The sequence below is a fragment of the Schistocerca cancellata genome, chromosome 8 (genome assembly GCF_023864275.1).
Source record: "Schistocerca cancellata isolate TAMUIC-IGC-003103 chromosome 8, iqSchCanc2.1, whole genome shotgun sequence".
Taxonomy (NCBI): Eukaryota; Metazoa; Arthropoda; class Insecta; order Orthoptera; family Acrididae; genus Schistocerca; species Schistocerca cancellata.
The window spans coordinates 123497715-123518096 of record NC_064633.1 but is presented as its reverse complement, the minus strand read 5'-3'; positions in this window follow the sequence as shown (position 1 = coordinate 123518096).

The window sequence follows — 20382 nt, the reverse complement described above, 5'->3', positions numbered from 1 at the left end:
TGAGATGCTTAATGATCTCTGATGCTGCTGCTGCTTTTGATGCATCATGATCCTCCCACTGACTGAGGCCAGTGAGGTGTTATGCCTGCATTATATCCCTGATGTCGGTATATTGTGACCAGACACAGTGCTGCCAATGGCTCCTGCCAACTTCCAGGGGGAAAAGGCATGGCATCACAACTTTGAGTACCCTCTGGAGGCTGTAATGTGAACTATGTTATTCATTTTGGGGCTGCGGCAGAGACCACATTCACCTCATAGGTATACTGGCTGGGCGTTTCAGAAAAGGTAGACAGTTCCAACACAAACAACCATCTGTATGACTTGGGAAACGCTTCTTCAAGCCATCCTACTGTATCATCATTATCTGCTTTAAAGGTACTACAGATATTAAAGTCCTCTTTGTTCAACAACAACATCTCATCAGCTGAACATATTGCACCAACAGCTGAGCATTTTGCGCTAATTTGCAAGATGATAACACCCAAAATAAAGCAAAAATCATCCTAAGTCGTTCCACACCAACAGCTTAACACAAAGGGGAGGGGTGTAGGGGAAGGGGAGGGGGAGCGTGAGAAATCCATGATGTCATCCGATGCCATCATCAGATGACGTCATCAGTGAGATAATGCCACATGTACTGCCGTCATCTTGAATGAATTTGGCAAAAATGCATGGTACACTCGTATCGGCTTTGTTTCCCTGCTATCTTGTCCAGACCCATGTGGACTGCCTGCAGCTATAACACACAGTAATGCTGGTATTTAAACCCTACATCGCCGTACCAATCATGTCGCCCAACGACAAAACATGTCACTAATACTACAAACTACTAACTAATTGTGCCGTTCGCCGTCTCAGCATCATTCCCACGAAGTTGGGTACTTATATGGCAAACAATTTTTCAACTACATGTGCTCAAGTACCGTAAGTTTAGTTATAACCACACTATATAAAAGCCGACATCGGTCGTGATCTCTAATAAAGAACATGTTAGCAGCTGGGGCGGCTGCTCATGGTCAAACTGCAGTGCTTCTAGAGGAGTAACACGCTAATCTGACTTTCTTGATGACTTCATCTGCTGTACCTCACACGTGAGTTTCACCTCAGTGCTTCCTTCGCAGGTGTCACTAGTAAGGCTGTTTAAACATACTAGCAGTGGTATGTCGGCGCTGTCTAATGCTTTAACATTAGGGGCGGTGGTCCACACAAAGAAATGAAATCTCTCTCTCACCATTCTTAGTTTCGGTCGGTAGGAAAGTCACTTGTGTGTGCATTAGCAGCGCCCTATTAGCGGGAGCAGTTTGGGCGCAATTAGCAAATTTGGAACACAGCAACGAGGCTGGAGGAGCACTGCTTTCGCCGCGACTCTAGAACCGTTAGGCGTTCTCGTGTCTGCCGCCTCCTCTTAACGTCTAGCCAAGATGCTGAGCGTGAGTGTAGAATTGCTACGGAATCCTAGACACTGACGGACGCTCACGTGACGATCCGAAGGCACCAAGATGCTATCGCATATTCCCGTGGCTTTGTCTGTGGAGTAAATTACGTCCTATCTGGATTCACGTTCAAAAGCGAAACTCGTTTATTCTGCATCAATGAAAGCAAAAATATCCCTCCGCAGATTACTGTGAAGCGTGTATTGCAAGGAACTTTTCACTTTATTATACAGTATATTAAAGTCCCTTCTGGCTCCTCTTACAGTTATATGGGCTGTTATCCACATAATTGCTTCTTCACGCTATGTATGGAAGCAATACGTGAGGAACTAAAGAAAATTCCTAGGTCTTGCCTTAAAAACTGGTTTCGAAGCTTTGTGATTTTGGTTCTATGAGGCTCATACACTTTCCATCGTTCGTTTTGCAGATGAAATTTCTCAGCATTCCCGTTATAGTCTCAAGCGAGGTAAACGAACCTGTGGCCATTAAAGCTGCATTTTTATAGTCGTTCATTGTCCTACATTACTCCAATCTGATATAAACTCTTTCAGCAGTATTCCATTATAGGTGAATAATCCCTTAATGAGCACTCTCATGTGTGGACGAGAAAACAGTCGTTTCCTAGTCTTTTTTTAACCATCAGACTTCTGACTGATCTGATGCGGTCCCACAGACGTCCTCAAAGGGGGGGGGGCGGAGGGGGGAGGAGGGACACTTCAAACCTCTCACCCCCACACCCCCATCAACCCACCTACCTCCTGGGAATCTAGACTACAGTGGCATTATTCATGACGGAAGACCCATGCGCTTCTTTATTTACCGTGAGTCCACTACATCTCTCGTTTAGCTCGTTATAATACTACGTGGCCGATCGCAGTGATGCAGTACTATGACTTTGTTTGGAAATTTTAGAATCTTGGCCCCTCCCTCCACCTCCTCACCCATCCACTCCCAGATACATTTCTGACGACGCCCATGTACGGCCCACGAAGATTTCCTCTTCTGTGGCACAGACATCGTCTCATGAGCAATTACAGACTTTATTTTCGATTATTTGTTGCATACAAGGTGTTTAAAGAAGGTTTACCATACTCATACGGAAAACAATATTCTCAAAATTAGAAATAACCATAGACATTCGTTTGGTTAGTTGGTTGATTTGGGGGAGGGGACCAAACAGCGAGGTCATCAGTCCCATCGGATTACGGAAGGATGGAAAAGGAAGTCGGGCATGCCCTTTCAAAGGAACCATCCCGCCATTTGCCTGAAGCGATTTAGGGAAATCAAAACCTAAATCAGGACGGCCGGACGCGGGTCATTGGTTCGGTGTCAAATACTTGTTCAGGTAAGCGCCTTCCTCTCCTGTGATAGTCATTTGTATATTGACACTACAGATGCTTCTCAGCAAGGCCAGCACTATTTATTAGATACACCTCGGCCCTTCTTCTGAAAGAAAACGACCTTGCGCGGACACAGCTGAATGACACGGATTTCATCGCATCCATGGGACACACCCTCCTGCAACTTAGACACTTCGTCGATTGTGGAATACACAAAAATCATTAAATGTCATCATAGCAGAAACCTAAGGGATTAAGCCATGCTACTGGACTTCCTCCGTCAATAACCAAAAGTTGTTTCCTTTTTGCCGGCCGCGGTGGCCGAGCGGTTCTAGGCGCTTCAGTCCGGAACCGCGCGACTACTACGGTGTCAGGTTCGAATCCTGCCTCGGGCATGGATGTGTGTGATGTCCTTAGGTTAGTTAGGTTTAAGTACATCCAAGTTCTAGGGGACTAATGACCTCAGATGTTAAGTCCCGTAGTGCCCAGAGCCATTTTAACTATTTTTGTGTCCTTTGAAGAAAGCTCTAAAGCGGGCAAAAAAAATTCTTCCTCCAGGAAATGTTAGAATGGAATTCTTCAAATATGGACCTATTTATTTATCCGTGTCAGAAGTACCAGGACACAGACTATGCTGATGTAAAAATATACATGATACGTGGGACTTAGGGAAAGCAGGAATGTTGTGGACGGGGCCTAATTACACTCCTGGAAATGGAAAAAGGAACACATTGACACCGGTGTGTCAGACCCACCATACTTGCTCCGGACACTGCGAGAGGGCTGTACAAGCAATGATCACACGCACGGCACAGCGGACACACCAGGAACCGCGGTGTTGGCCGTCGAATGGCGCTAGCTGCGCAGCATTTGTGCACCGCCGCCGTCAGTGTCAGCCAGTTTGCCGTGGCATACGGAGCTCCATCGCAGTCTTTAACACTGGTAGCATGCCGCGACAGCGTGGACGTGAACCGTATGTGCAGTTGACGGACTTTGAGCGAGGGCATATAGTGGGCATGCGGGAGGCCGGGTGGACGTACCGCTGAATTGCTCAACACGTGGGGCGTGAGGTCTCCACAGTACATCGATGTTGTCGCCAGTGGTCGGCGGAAGGTGCACGTGACCGTCGACCTGGGACCGGACCGCAGCGACGCACGGATGCACGCCAAGAGCGTAGGATCCTACGCAGTGCCGTAGGGGACCGCACCGCCACTTCCCAGCAAATTAGGGACACTGTTGCTCCTGGGGTATCGGCGAGGACCATTCGCAACCGTCTCCATGAAGCTGGGCTACGGTCCCGCACACCGTTAGGCCGTCTTCCGCTCACGCCCCAACATCGTGCAGCCCGCCTCCAGTGGTGTCGCGACAGGCGTGAATGGAGGGACGAATGGAGACGTGTCGTCTTCAGCGATGAGAGTCGCTTCTGCCCTGGTGCCAATGATGGTCGTATGCGTGTTTGGCGCCGTGCAGGTGAGTGCCACAATCAGGACTGCATACGACCGAGGCACACAGGGCCAACACCCGGCATCATGGTGTGGGGAGCGATCTCCTACACTGGCCGTACACCACTGGTGATCGTCGAGGGGACACTGAATAGTGCACGGTACATCCAAACCGCCATCGAACCCATCGTTCTACCATTCCTAGACCGGCAAGGGAACTTGCTGTTCCAACAGGACAATGCACGTCCGCATGTATCCCGTGCCACCCAACGTGCTCTAGAAGGTGTAAGTCAACTACCCTGGCCAGCAAGATCTCCGGATCTGTCCGCCATTGAGCATGTTTGGGACTGGATGAAGCGTCGTCTCACGCGGTCTGCACGTCCAGCACGAACACTGGTCCAACTGAGGCGCCAGGTGGAAATGGCATGGCAAGCCGTTCCACAGGACTACATCCAGCATCTCTACGATCGTCTCCATGGGAGAGTAGCAGCCTGCATTGCTGCGAAAGGTGGATATACACTGTACTAGTGCCGACATTGTGCATGCTCTGTTGCCTGTGTCTATGTGCCTGTGGTTCTGTCAGTGTGATCATGTGATGTATCTGACCCCAGGAATGTGTCAATAAAGTTTCCCCTTCCTGGGACAATGAATTCACGGTGTTCTTATTTCAATTTCCAGGAGTGTAGTTACCGATGGTTGCACAGAAAACACATACACTTTAAGTTTAAAAAACCAAAACTCTCATCAATCATTTCTAAAAGATTTTACTACACTGGCGGCTGAAAGCCTTATTAGCAGAATTGCAAGTTATTGTCGGATGAAGACCACAAGCAATGTTACACACAATCAACGGCTGAAGGCCTGATTATGAAAGTTCAAAATTATTCGTCGGCTGAAGGCCAGAAGCAATTTCAAAAATACACAGCGGCTGAAGGCCTGAATTACAAATAAGGTGGACAATTACACTTTAAAAATACTAAAACCCTTTCTAATAATCTTAATAACTTTTAAGAAGCTATAGTGACGGCTGAAGGCCTCACTAACACAGAATTGAGAAGTATTTGTCGGCTGAAGGCCACACGCAATTTTCAGAACACTCAGCAGCTGAATGCCGGAATTACAAGTGGGGAAAGCAATAACACGTTAAAACATTAGGGTAAATTGTAAACAATTATGACAACTTGTCCAAATAAGACGGAGTGACCCACAGACAGTTCTCCCTGGATCGACCTGAGGAAGGCGACTACAGCTGTGTGAGCGGTGAGAGAGGCAGCCAAGGGTTGTACTCACGTAACAGGATGGCAACTCACACTAGGGGTAGCATAAGCGCCGACAGACCGACTATCCAGTCCGCCCAACGTCCGATGACCGGTACAACGATGGAATATTTCTAGGCAAGGGCGAAGACACGGACAGCACCGCGTCTTCAGAAACACACTCAAGGCCGAAGGAAACACTAGAACCAAGGTAGACCTCCCAAAAACATATGCACAGTACAATTCAAGAGGCTGTCGAAATACACGCCATGTCGGACAGCATCAACACGACGAGGAAAGGTGCACTGCCGGAAAAGTACGCTAAACTCCAGGGCAGGTAACTGGGGCGTTAGTGGCCACAAGGCATAAAATACCGCTGGCTGCACGTCACTAATAAGAATAATACTAAATCCAAACTAACATCAAGGACCAAAAGGCAGCTAATAGCTCCAGCCAACCTGACAGACACCACTTGTAGCGGCTGGTCTCACCAACCCTGGGAGCAGCAACAAGCAAACAACAGCAAGATCTCAAACAGTGGAGGTTTCAGTACTGGATATGGTTCACTCATCTTCAAAAGTCCTGGGTTCGGACGTTGGCTACAGCCCCACAGTCCGACAGTGCCTGCACGCCGCCAGTGGTCCTGGCCTGCCCCACGCGCTGCGGACCTCCTCGCTGTTCCGTCCGAAGCCCCTGAAATCGCACACACGACGACCCAGAACGCAGACAGCATATAAATAACGGCTCATTACAAACCAGTCACTGTGAAACACACGGACGAATTATAAGTCGGCACAAACACAGAGAAGCCAGAAGCTGTCGGCAAACCAAGTGCACATCGTTCGCTGCGACGCTCGACCGAACGACCAACCAACGGTCCTCCCCACTCAAGCCAGGCAAGGAAAATATACCCGTATAAATCGTCAACTGACAACTTATTGCCATGAGGGCACTTTTTCGACGGGCGGACACACACACACGGGTGGAAGTTGCACTACTCGAATATGACGGTCCATTCAACTGAAACTCCCTGAATCCGGTCCTTGACGCGGTCGTGCACTCTCACGACCACATCCTTCCGTCGGACAGTGCATGTGTGTCGCCAGCTGTCGCTCACTGTTGCTCCGTCCCAACTCAACTCGCTCGACACACGGCGACCCGGAAATAGTAGAGGCCGCTCCAAAGATGGTACCATAGTAAGCGCTATCGATAAGCGCTGCTGCTGCCACTCAAGGACAGACAAGACGAGCAAATGTAGTAGCGCCAGTGAACAAACTAAGAAAGCGAGACGCCACTATCGCTATTACAAGATTCCAAGCTATGAACGGTATCAACGCGAGCCGCACACGGATCAATACATATTTGTATACATGAATAATTCAAAGACATATAAACGTAATAAAATGAACACATAGGGAAAAAGGGTACGAAATCAATATTTACATAGTACACACAATAGTAAGAAATCAATATTTACGTAATACGCACAGGAGTAAGAAATCAATTTTTACGTAATAAACACATTTACACTGGTTGTGTCCAGTATTTGGCAACATTGACTGCGTTGCTATAAGCCAAGGCCAGTTCCAGTCCTGTACAAGAGTATGGGCAGAGACGACACTTCAGGAGATGGCTTTAGTTTGTTCATCTCCACACTCATAATGTGTCTCAGCCTTGTGCGGTGCCCCATTTCTTCAAGTTGTCCTTCGTTCTCGCGACGCCGGAGCTCAGTCTGTTCTAGGAATTCCATGTGCACCATCCTTCTTGGTGGCCAGGTGGCAGAGTTTCTTCAATTACCTCTCGCTCTGGATGGACAGGAGGTCTTTTTTTCCACAGTTCAACCCTGGCTATACTTTGGTCTCTGTCAATAGGAACAAAAGACTGTAGAAATTTCTGCCTGGACTTCAGTCGAGATGGTGGTGGCTGATATTCGTGCAAGGGGTGGGCCGGGTTATTGCAGACCTTTTGCCTCTCCTTGCTAGCAGCTATCTCGCGTCTAATAACGGGTGGGGCTACACCTGCAAGTGTGTACAGACTTCTGTATTGGCGTTGGCTTCAGACTGCCTGTGATCAGCCTGCATGTTTCACTCAGGCCGGTGTCCACTTTTTTTGCATGTGCAGAATTGTACCACACTGGAGCGGCATATTCGGCAGTGGAGTAGCGGAGTGCCAGGGCAGTTGCTCTTACTGTCTGAGGGTGGGTACCCCATCCAGAACCAGTCACTTTGCACAGTAGGCTATTTCGCGATGAAACCTTGGCTTTAAGGTTGGTGCAGTGTGCCTTGAAGGACAGGAAGCGGTCCAGGGTAACACGAAGGTAAACAGTAGCACTGCAGTGTTCCAACTCCTTTCCATTCTAGTTCACGCGCAGCTGTCGAGAAGCTTCTCTGTTCTTCAGATGAAAAGCACATGTTTTAGTTCTTGATGGGTTTGGATTGAGATTGTTTCCCTCATAATATTCTGAGAGAATCTTCAAAGCAGCAGTGAAACTTCCTTCTACTGTCTCAAAATTCTTACCCTGAGTTGCCAATGCCAGGTCGTCTGCATACAGAAAACTTCTTATGTGGAGAGGAAGTGGTTGGTCATTGGTGTACATATTAAGCAGCATTGGTGCTAAGACACTGCCTTGCGGGAGCCCATTCTTTTGTATTCTCCATCTGCTCCCCCTGTCTTGAAATTCTTCAAAGAAACGTCGATTCTGCAACAGGGTGGCAACGATTTGCGTAAGCCTGAAGTCCATGGTAAGGTTGTAAATCTTCCTTAGGAAGATATGATGTTGTACAGTGTCATAGGCTGAAGAGAGATCAACAAAGGCCACTCCAGTGACATTTCCGAGATGAAAACCATCTTCTATGTGCTGTTTCAGGTTAAGGGTCTGTGTACAGCAGTTCTTTCGTGGCCTAAATCGAGCTTGCTCTGGGATGAGAAGAGGTTCGACCAGAAGTGTTATGCGGTTCATTAACAGTCTTAAGAAAACCTTGTGAAGATGGCATAGAAGTGATATTGGCCTGAAGTTCTTTGGATCTATTGGCAGCTTTTCAGGTTTCAGAAGAGGAACAACTTTAGTCTTCCTCCAGATTTTAGGGATTTAGCATCGCTCCAGGCATTTATTGAAGAGCTGTAGAATCCATTGCTTGGTAAGGTTACCAAAGTGATGAATCTGCTCCATACGCATATCATTTAATCCGGTTGCCTTTCCTGTCTTACTCTTTTTTATGGCGTCTTCCAACTCTTTGATAGTGAATGGGTTGGACAAGTTAGATGTTCCTTGTTCGACATTTATTTGAAGCTTAGATGGTCTTCTTGTTTTATTTGTTTTGCCATTTATAAAGAGTTGATGAGCAATCTGGTTAGGTGCAATGTTGGAGTGCAAGTGGCCTTTCGTGGGGTCATTGTTCAGAGATCTTATTAACTTCCAGGCCTCTCTGCTATTTTCTGCCATGTCCAGTTCTTCCATCAGTTTAACCCAGCGTTCTCTCTTTTTTTCACCCATGGACTGAATTAGTTGTCGGCCAGCTTTAATAGTGTTCTCGCTAAATGGATTGTTCTTCAAAGAGGGAGATACATTCTTTTAACTTATCTGCTGTACTGTGGTCTAACTCCTGTATATACTGAGACCTACAGCGTCTTGGAATTGACGTACGAGAGCATTCTTGCACAGCAGCAGTAAAAACATATTTCTCTGGGACAGGTTGGATATCCGCTATCCTTTCATCGAAGCATTTTGTGAATTTCGTCCAATCCGCTTTTTTGAAGTTATATCGTCTCCTAAATTGGACAGATTGTGGGCGTACTGTTGATACAATTTGGCACATGATGAATCTGTGCTGTGTATTGGGTAAACGTTCACAGACATTCTTCACACACTGCTGTGATATAGCCGCACTGACAAAAATTAAATCCGGATTGTATCCGCGTCTCCATCGGCCGCAGTTGAAAGATGTAGGTAGTTTGCTGTCGTGTATTAGAGATAGCTCATAAGATTCTGCCCATGTGATCACGGCTTCACCATCTTCGTTGTCTTTCCCGTATCCCCACTGGCAGCTGCGGCTGTTGAAGTCGCCCACAATGACACGGATCTTCTACTCTCGCTCTGCGTCTGGTTCGGGAAAGTGGAAGGGAACAGTCTGTAGTTTGTATACAGATGTTATTATACAATTAGATACTTCAACTGATAATATTTCGATGTCTTTATGGTATGTGTTAGTGGTAGATATTACTTGTAGTTCTGGCTTTATGAAAATAGCGCTTCCGTATTTATCATGGGGTCTCTCAACTGCTAAGCGCATTCCTGGGACTCTTGGTCACCTTTGGTTAGCATTCCTGTGAGTTTCTAGAACACAGAGAACATCGCACTTATTGGTTTGACACAGTTGCCCTAGCAGGGTTTCCATGTTTGAAGTTATGCCTTCTATGTTAATTGGTATGACTGTCAGCTTTGACACCGAGAGGGGCCGATTATGTGGGCTATTAAACATTTTCATTAACTGTTGGAACTTCTGGAGTGGAAAGATCTGCCAGTTCATCAACGTTGCGCAGGGGACGCCCGAGTGTGGGTTATACACTCTTCTGGGAGGCTCTTCCGTGTCGCCCAAATATGGAGCTGAAAATATTATAATAATTTTTAACGACACACCATGTCTTTTGTTACTAATATCTGTAAAAATGGGGATAAGAAGTCTTGATCAAATTGCAGGGGAATTAGTGTAATAGCTTCAGCAACAAAACGTATTCTTGAAGCAAAATTAAACAGAATATGACAAATTTCTAAGAGGAACAACGTGGCCCTGGACTAGTAGAGCAAGCTTGGACAAACGTCTACATTCTCGGATTGGCAGCTAAGAATAATGAAGCTATAAGCAGGAAAATGTTCATTTTTTTCGTGAATTTGGAAAAAGCTTAGATCTGATAGTGCACCTACCATGAAGAGACTAAAAGTTCGGGTTAAATGGATTAGTTTAGTCATGAGAATGTACAAAGAGGTGGAAGCAAAAGTAAGGACGACAAACAGAATTACAGAAAGCCTTAAAATTACCAAAGGCCTTAAGTAAGATGGCAGTTTATTCCCATTACTTTTTAACGTAATCATAAACAAAGCTCTGCGGCATTGTACAAAAATTGTTCAGGAATGAGTATGTTATTTGGGGGGAGCAGAAGTCGTTCACTACTTTTTGCAGAAGACCAAACAAGTTTCGTGAACAGGAGACATGATATAGAACACTGGATAAATTGCTGAAGGAATACTCAAAGTGCGGTTTAAAAATTAAATTGGAACAGAGAGTACAGGCGAATGGAAGGAACGGATTTAGTTCTCGAAGATGGCCAAATTAAAAGTTCTCAATGCTGATAAAATTGAAAGACGTGAAAATTTTAAATATTTAGTTTCTATCATACACAGCGACGGCTCCTGTGACCAAGTACTGAGATGAAAGTAGCGATAGGTAAGCTAAGAACGAAGTGCCTTCAGGGACTGATTTGGAGCAATAGTATTAGTCAACATACCAAGAAAGATATTACTGACAAAGTGGCTACTTATGGTGCAGAAGTGTGGGCACTAAAGAATAAAAGGGGACAAGATCAAGACAGTGGAATTAGATTTTATGAAAACGTAAGACGAAAACATCTAAAAATTGGAAGAAATTGAAGTGGCACATTCCACGATGAGCAGACTGGAGGATAAAAGTATTTAATGGTTTAGATCTGTTAAAAGAACGAACACTGACAGGTGGCTCATGAAAATGTTAATATGGGGCCCCAAGAAGAGCTAAAAGAGGACGGCCACTTTCGTCAGAGGAGTTATATATTGATTGTGCAATGCGTGAGATGGGGTTAATAACTTTTTATTGAGTAACCGAGGCTGATGGAACGAGGAAACGACTAACTTCTAGTGGGAAGATTCAAAGAGTTTTAGGTGATATAACTTTGTGTAAGATACTGTCGTACGAGGCATAGGACATGGGATGGGATCCCGTCGTACATAAATTACGTTTGTTGTGTTTTTGGAAGGGTAACGTTCTCCTTTAGCATGGGCAATTTATCGTGCAGATATTGTTGACAAACAGCATTCATTACTTTGTTTGCTAGAGATAATGCCCCTATGAGTCTGTCACTCAGAGTGCCTTCCACACATTGACACTAAAGCGAACGTGATGCCCTGCTTCAAAGGTGTCTTGAGGATTTGAATCTGCCCACACGTTGCTTTTGTGATGATTCACTGTCCCACTCTGCGTGAACCTCGCCTCATCCATAAGTAAGATGCGAGCTTTGCAGTGCGGATAATATGAAATTAAACTGCTTTAAGCAATGAATCAGCAGTAGAAAATGTTAAGTGACGAAGTAACCCAAAACATACAAATGTGGAATAAAAATTACTTGTGAGACTGGGAAAAAGTATTAATATATCACGGGCACACTCTTAGGAGACCCAGAAGCAAAATTTCACAAGTCTGTCAAACGCTCAACGTAACTAGATTTGAAAAGCGCACGTCGTTTTGTGGGAACGGGAATAAATAAGTAAGAAACTGAAGAAAAAATATGGAAACAAAATTTGGCAGTTTCAATAATAAAATAAACAGAATGGACATCAGGAATCAGAATATAAAAAGTTAGTCGATGAAGGATTGTTGGAGAAAGTGAAACACTGGCAGAGCTGTTTGAATTGTTGCTTACTTGCGAACATACATTTGTTAGATACTTCAATCACAGGTCACACAAACGGTGTTCCCCTACGGCAGTGTATCTATTTTTGTGTTTATTCTTGACTGCTAACGTGCATACTTTTTAGCCATCACAGATGAAAAGGATTTACCCACATATCAAAGCAAAATTTGACCATCTTCACACAAAGAAAGAAAATATGTTATGTGGACATTTGTCCGTAAACGCTTACTTTCCATGTTAGAGCTCATTTTATTACTTCTCTTCAAATCACATTAATCATGGAATGGAAACACACAGCAACAGAACGTACCAGCGTGACTTCAAACACTTTGTCACAGGAAATGTTCAAAATGTCCTCCGTTAGCGAGGATACATGCATCCACCCTCCGTCGCATGGAATCCCTGATGCGCTGATGCAGCCCTGGAGAATGGCGTATTGTATCACAGCAGTCCACAATACGAGCACGAAGAGTCTCTACATTTGGTTCCGGGGTTGCGTAGACAAGAGTTTTCAAATGCCCCCATAAATGACAGTCAAGAGGATTGAGGTCAGGAGAGCGTGGAGGCCATGGAATTGGTCTGCCTCTATCCAATCCATCGGTCACCGAACCTGTTGTTGAGAAGCGTACGAACACTTTGACTGAAATGTGCAGAAGCTCCATCGTGCATGAACCACATGTTGTGTCGTACTTGCAAAGGCACATGTTCTAGCAGCACAGGTAGAGTATCCCATATGAAATCATGATAACGTGCTCCATTGAGCGTAGGTAGAAGAAGATGGGGCCCAATCAAAACATCACCATCATTGCCTGCCCAAACGTTCGAATCCTGCCTCGGGCATGGATGTGTGTGATGTCCTTAGGTTAGTTAGGTTTAAGTAGTTCTAAGTTTTAGGGGACTTATGACCACAGCAGTTGAGTCCCATAGTGCTCAGAGCCATTGCCCAAACGTTGACAGAAAATCTGTGTTGATGACGTGATTGCACAATTGCGTGCTGATTCTCGTCAGCCCACACATGTTGATTGTGAAAATTTACAATTTGATCACGTTGGAATGAAGCCTCATTCGTAAAGAGAACATTTGCACTCAAATGAGGATTGACACATTGTTGGATGAACCCGTAGAGGCCAATCAGCTGCTGATAGATTAGATTAGATTAGATTTACTTTCATTCCAATTGATCCGTAGTGAGGAGGTCCTCCAGGATGTGGAACATGTCAGAAAAACAACAATAAATGACAAATATTTACAACTAAAACAAGTAAGCTAATGTACCATTCCACAGGTCCCAAGTGGAATGATCGTCATTTTTTAATGAACACTAAGAGTCATTTTACAAATACTAATGCACTGAATTTAAAATAAAAAAGTTATTTATTTATTTATAAGGTAATAAACATGTAATACAACTACTGTAATACTTATTTACAATGAACACATTACTGCACTGAAATGGTGCAGATATTAGATTAAACTTACACACACACACACACACACACACACACACACACACGCAAATTTTCAATGAACACATTAGTGCACTGAAATTGTACAGAAGTTATGTTGTACTTATATACAAATCAGTTGGTTTTACTAAGAAATTCATCAATGGAGTAGAAGGAGTTGGCCACCAATAAATCCTTTAGGCTTCTCTTAAACTGAATTTCATTGGTTGTTAAGCTTTTTATGGCTGCTGGCAAGTTATTGAAAATGTGTGTTCCTGAATAATGCACACCTTTTTGTACAAGACTAAGTGACTGTAAATCCTTGTGAAGATTATTCTTATTTCTAGTATTGATTCCATGAATTGAGCTGTTAGTTTGAAAAAGTGATATATTTTTAATGACAAATTTCATTAAGGAATAAACATATTGGGAAGCAGTAGTTGGTATCCCTAGTTCCCTAAACAGGCTTCTGCAGGATGTTCTTGAGTTCACACCACATATAACTCTTACTGCACGTTTTTGTGCCCGGAAAACTTTAGCTTGGCTTGATGAATTACCCCAAAAAATAATCCCATATGACATTATGGAATGAAAGTAAGCATAGTATGCCAACTTTTTCATTTTTATATCCCCTATGTCTGACAAAATTCGCATTGCAAACAGAGATTTGTTAAGACGCTTCAGCAGTTCTGTGGTGTGCTCCTCCCAGTTGAATTTATTATCAAGCTGTAATCCCAAGAATTTAACACTGTCCACTTCTTCTATCTTCTTGTCATCATATGTTAGACATATACTCTTGGGACACCCCTTACAAGTTCTGAACTGCATGTAGTGTGTTTTTTCAAAGTTTAGTGACCAAGAATTGGCTAGGAACCAGTGATTAATGTCCACAAATATTTTATTGGCTGATCTTGTAAGACTACACTTGATTTGCTATTTGTTGCAATGTTTGTATCATCGGCAAACAAAACAAACTTGGCATCTGGTAATGTTACTGATGAAAGGTCATTGACATACACAAGAAAAAGTAAGGGCCCTAAAATGGAACCTTGTGGGACCCCACATGTAATTAGTTCCCAGTTGGATGATGCCTGATAGCTTGATACATGTCTCTTTCCTAATAACACCCTTTGTTTCCTGCCAGAGATATAAGATTTGAACCATTTTGCAGCATTTCCCGTTACACTATAATATTCTAGTTTACTTAAAAGGATATTGTGATTTACACAGTCAAATGCCTTTGACAGATCACAAAATATACCAGTTGCCTGCAATTTTTTGTCTAATGAATTAAGCACATTTTCACTGTAAGTGTAGATAGCCTTCTCAATATCAGAACCTTTTAGAAATCCAAACTGTGACTTTAACAGTATGTTATTTGAGATAAGATGGTTATAAAGACAATTGTACATTACTTTTTCGAAAATTTTTGAGAATGCTGGCAACAGTGAAATTGGACGGAAATTTGATGCTATTTCTTTATCTCCCTTCTTAAACAGTGGCTTAACTTCAGCACATTTCAGCCACTCAGGAAATATTCCACTGATAAACGACTGGTTACACAGATAGCTTAATATTTTACTTAGCTCAGAATCACATTCTTTAATTAACTTTGTTGATATTTCATCATACCCACTAGATGTTTTTGATTTTAAAGATTTTATGATGGACATTATTTCTGTTGGGGAAGTGAGGGTCAAATTCATATTATGGAAGTTACTTGAAATGTCTGGTCTAAGGTAATCCATACCAGCATCTACCGAACCTGACAACCCCATATTTTCAGTAACAGTTATAAAATGTTTGTTAAAAAGTTCTGCAACACTATACACATCTGTCACCAATGTATCATTTACTCTTAATGCTATTTGTTCCTCTTCATGTCTGGTTCTACCGGTCTCCTCCTTCACTATATCCCATATTGTCTTTATTTTGTTATCTGATATGACTATCTTTTCCTTGTAATATATTTGCTTTGACATCCGTATTATAGTCTTTAATATTTTGTAGTATTTCTTATAATGTGCTATAGCATCAACATTGGAAATGTTTCGGATTGACAGATACAGTTTTCTTTTTGTTTTACGAGATACCCCTATTCCTCGAGTAATCCATGGCTTCTTTGTAGACTTTGCTCTAACCTTGGTAAGTTTTGGGGGAAAGCAGTGTTCGAATAAGGTAAGCACTTTATTAGCAAAAATGTTATATTTTTCATTCATGCCATGAGCACTGTAAATATCAGTCCAGTGAATGTCTCTGAGGAGTGTCCTAAAATAATTAATTTTTGGCTTACTGATTACCCTCTTGAGCTCAGATTTAACAGATTTTATATCCTGTTCAGTATTAACATTTAACAGAAGGAACTGCATGTCATGGTCTGAGAGGCCATTGACTATTGGTTTTGTAATATAATTTTGTTCATTGGACTTTTCTATAAAGATATTATCAATGGCTGTTTGTGAGCAAGTGGCTATCCTAGTGGGGAACTTTACAGTGGGAATTAAGTTGAATGATAGTGTTACTAACTCAAATAAGTTCTTATTTCGAGAGTCTTTAAGGAAATCTACATTGAAATCACCAGCAACCACTATTTCTTTGTTTTTGGTTGTTAAATGGGCCAGTACAGCTTCAAGGTGGTTTACAAACAGATTAAAGTTACCTGCAGGTGCTCGATATACACTTAATACTATGAAGGATTTTTGTGAAATTCTAATTCTGTTGCACATCCTTCCATATGCTGTTCTAGGCAAAATTTATGAATGTCTATGTTCTTAAATTTATGACAGTTCCTGATGAATGTGGCAACTCCTCCTTTCTCCATTTCTGATCTACAAAAGTGAGATGCTAACCTAAACCCTGTAACACTTAAAAGTTCTATACCAGTGGTCACATGATGTTCAGAGAGGCAGATTATGTCAACTGGGTTTGAAGACTCTAATTCATCTATGCAGATAGATAATTCATTAATTTTATTTCTCATTCATCGAATATTTTGATGCAATAAAGATAGCTGACATTTCACATTGACTAAGTTAAAATTGGGTGAAGTTAAAATATCTGCTGTCAGTTGAAAGTTCTTAACCAATGGCTGTTTATGCTGATGTAATAAGCTGGAATTATGTTTTTTGATTTCTTTCTCAAACTGAAGGTTTGTCTCAGTTCTAACCTCTCTTAAAATTTGCTTTCTTTCTGTCCTCCCTACCCTAAAAAAGGGTCTTTTCTGAATCATATAACCACTGGTATTTTACCACTCATGACAGTGCCTCCCCCCTTTAACTTTCCTGCTATTTCCCCAGTCAATTTACCCTTCCCCTTCCTGTTGAGGTGAAGGCCATGCCTAGTATAATCCCACCTACTGAGAGAATCAACATGAACCACACCAATGTGTGACCCCGCACCCAACATGAGCAGCCGTTCCAGCTCCAAATTAACTCTCTTGACAGAAGAGTTCAAATGAGGCCGGTCATGGCGCCCAAGAACAGATACAAACTCAACACTAGTATGCTTCGATGCTGATGCAATCTTCGCCAGGTCACACTCTATACTGTACCCAGGATCTCTGTCAATACTGTTACCTGCCCCACCCACTATAACCATCGTGTCTTCCTTAGTAAAATCTTTGCAAAGTGATCCTAAATCCTCTGTCACCTGCTCCAGCCCAGCACTAGGTTTAAAAAAATTGGTTACCTGGTATTCTGATCCTAGTTCATCCTGCAAAAGTTGGCCAACACCTCTTCCATGGGAACTACCTAACAACAACACTTTCTTTCTCTTTACTGATTTCCCTACATTCTTACTTTTCAATTTGCTGCTGAAAGTTTGTTGTGCCCTGTCCACACCTGTAGCTGCTTGAGGCTCACCAGCTTCTAACTGAAGCAACAGGTCAAATCTATTTTCCACATTCACCATAAAGCTGTCAGACAAAGTTCTAGGCCTGTTCCTCCTGTTGCCTGTTGCCACTTCCCACCTCTCTTTACCCTTCTCCCTCCTTAACCTGTCAAGATCTCTCCTAGTCTTGTCTAACTCAGCCTGAAGGGCGGCAATTTTCCCCTCCTGTTCTAGAATCTTCCTATCTCTACTACAAATCCTACAAAACCACTGATGAGTCTCATTTACTTCCCCTATTCCCACGCCACTACAGTCACCCACATGGAAAAAACTACAGCACCCATCACACCAAAGCCCCGACCTCACAATTCTGCGGCAAATCAAGCACTTTTCACTCATGATAAACGTAACAGTTTATTAAGAATAAGTCAATTAAATTACAGATAAACACGAAAATATGGTTACACAAATTTGGCCTATACGCAACTGTGTGTAAACAAAAACAAAAGTGCAAAGTTTCTGAAACAACAACTTAAACTTTACGCTACTTTCCGGAAATGCTAGTTAAATAATGAAGAGGTACGCTAAGTTAAATTGCTGGAGAGAGCAAGGAACAACTAAACGAAATTCTATAGATTTGCTGCAGCAGAACGTAAACAGAAAATACGACTGTACGGTCTTTTCGCGTTTTCTGCTATATTACTTAAAGAAAAATGAAACCTTTAATGGTACACTTAAACGGCACACTAATACACCTATTTACCACGTAATCAGTACTAATCTATATGTTTTATAATCTAAAATGACTTATCTTTACGAGAACACTAAAACTCGCGCTAGTCGCCTGGCTGCAGGGCTGCCTACACACGCTGTACATGGTACGGAAACAACTGGTTCTCCCGTAGCGCTCTCCATACAGTGACGTGGTCGACGTTACCTTGTACAGCAGCAACTTCTCTGACGCTGACGTTAGGGTTATCGTCACCTGCACGAAGAATTGCCTCGTCCATTGCAGGTGTCCTCGTCGTTCTAGGTCTACCCCAGTCGCGAGTCATAGGCTGGAATGTTCCGTGCTCCCTAAGACGCCGATCAATTGCTTCGAACGTCTTCCTGTCAGGACACCTTCGTTCTGGAAATCTGTCTCGATACAAACGTACCGCGCCACGGCTATTGCCCCGTGCTAATCCATACATCAAATGGGCATCTGCCAACTCCGCATTTGTAAACATTGCACTGACTGCAAAACCACGTTCGTGATGAACACTAATCTGTTGATGCTACGTACTGATGTGCTTGATGCTAGTACTGTAGAGCAATGAGTCGCATGTCAACACAAGCACCGAAGTCAACATTACCTTCCTTCGATTGGGCCAACTGGCGGTGAATCGAGGAAGTACAGTACATACTGACGAAACTAAAATGAGCCCTAACATGGAAATTAAGCGTTTCCGGACACAAGTCCACATAACATCTTTTCTTTATTTGTGTGTGAGGAATGTTTCCTGAAAGTTTGGCCGTACCTTTTTGTAACACCCTGTATAATGATACTGCTAGCTATGAATTGGAAACTAGCTACTTGTTTTGTATTCAAGCCACCGGATTGGGTTCTTTCATTAATTTCAATATCTACCATTTCTTTTAGGTTCCTGCGTCTGGAATGCTAGGAACCTGGCTATGAAGTCATATGTATTCGAGATTGTATTTTTAAGAACTGGGACAGTGGAAAGCGGCAGGCAGTGACCAAAACTCTAGAGTTCCTTTAAAAAAATTGGCTGTGCTGTTCTCATAGGGCTTGCGCTAAACTATGATGACATGCACATCAACAATTGTTATGTCATCACACTGATAGTAGGGTGTGTCCAGTATGAGCGTGTTATGTAAGGGGGCCGGGAAAGATCCATGTTTGAGACTTATTATTACAATTATTATTTTCCTTGCTTTTCTGGACTTTCCAAACAGTGACCGTCTTGATATGAACGGCTGTAAACTTGCATATCAGTCCCTCTTATGTTTTTGACTTTTCTCCTTTTTCCTTGCCGCGGCAGAGTTCCTGTTAGTTTTATTTTGTGTTTTGAGTTTTATGTCCATGTGTCCTCCGCTTCCGACAGTATCTTTCAAAAGTCGATTTGGTGTTCCATTGTACTTAATGCAGGAATGATATTTGACCCACACGAATTCTATATTATGAGTCTTCTTGTTTGCTTTACGATAGCGATATACTAGGTTCAGAATCTATATATTTGATGTTTTTTTCCACTTCATATAACTGATCGATTTCAAAACGCTTTGTGAGCCGTTGATTATTATTGCTCGGGGATTTTGGGGAAGAATGTGTATTATACTGCCTGCATAGTGCGAACGTTTCAACTGAAAATGGGGGAGCAACAACTATTAATTGAAACTTCCTTTCTTCAGCAGTTTGCGGACAGAAGAAAGCACATGCAGTGTGATTTTCCGTATCCATTTTTGATGCGTCAGTCAGTATGCCTAGGTGTTATTTGGCTTGTAACAGAGAAGGAGGACAAGAGAAACACCTGTGGAAACTTCTCCGTCACCTTCGCTCATGAGCGACTATTTCGTCTTTTGAAGTGCGGAGTTCTTACGATGCAGTCCCAAGTGTATGCGCTGTGGGGAAAGTGTTGATGTGGGACCTGGGACAGTGGGTTGTCTAAGTGGGAGTGGCCGGAGGGTGGCGGGGGGGGGGGGGGGAGGGGGAGGTGGAGGAGAGGCGCTAATGACCCGGAGTTCGCATTCCATTTCGCGCCCCGACGCCACGACCCACTGCTCTGCTCTACACCTCTGCAGCAACCAGGCACTCACACGTGACCGCTCTTCTGCACGAACAAGTGAATCACGGTTTGGCTCCAGCAGAGTCAGCTATAGTAGGATTTACAAAAGCGATACTTGACGCTCTTCAGAAGGATGAGTGTGGCACAGAGATATTTTGAGATCTTTCTAATGCTTTTTATACTGCT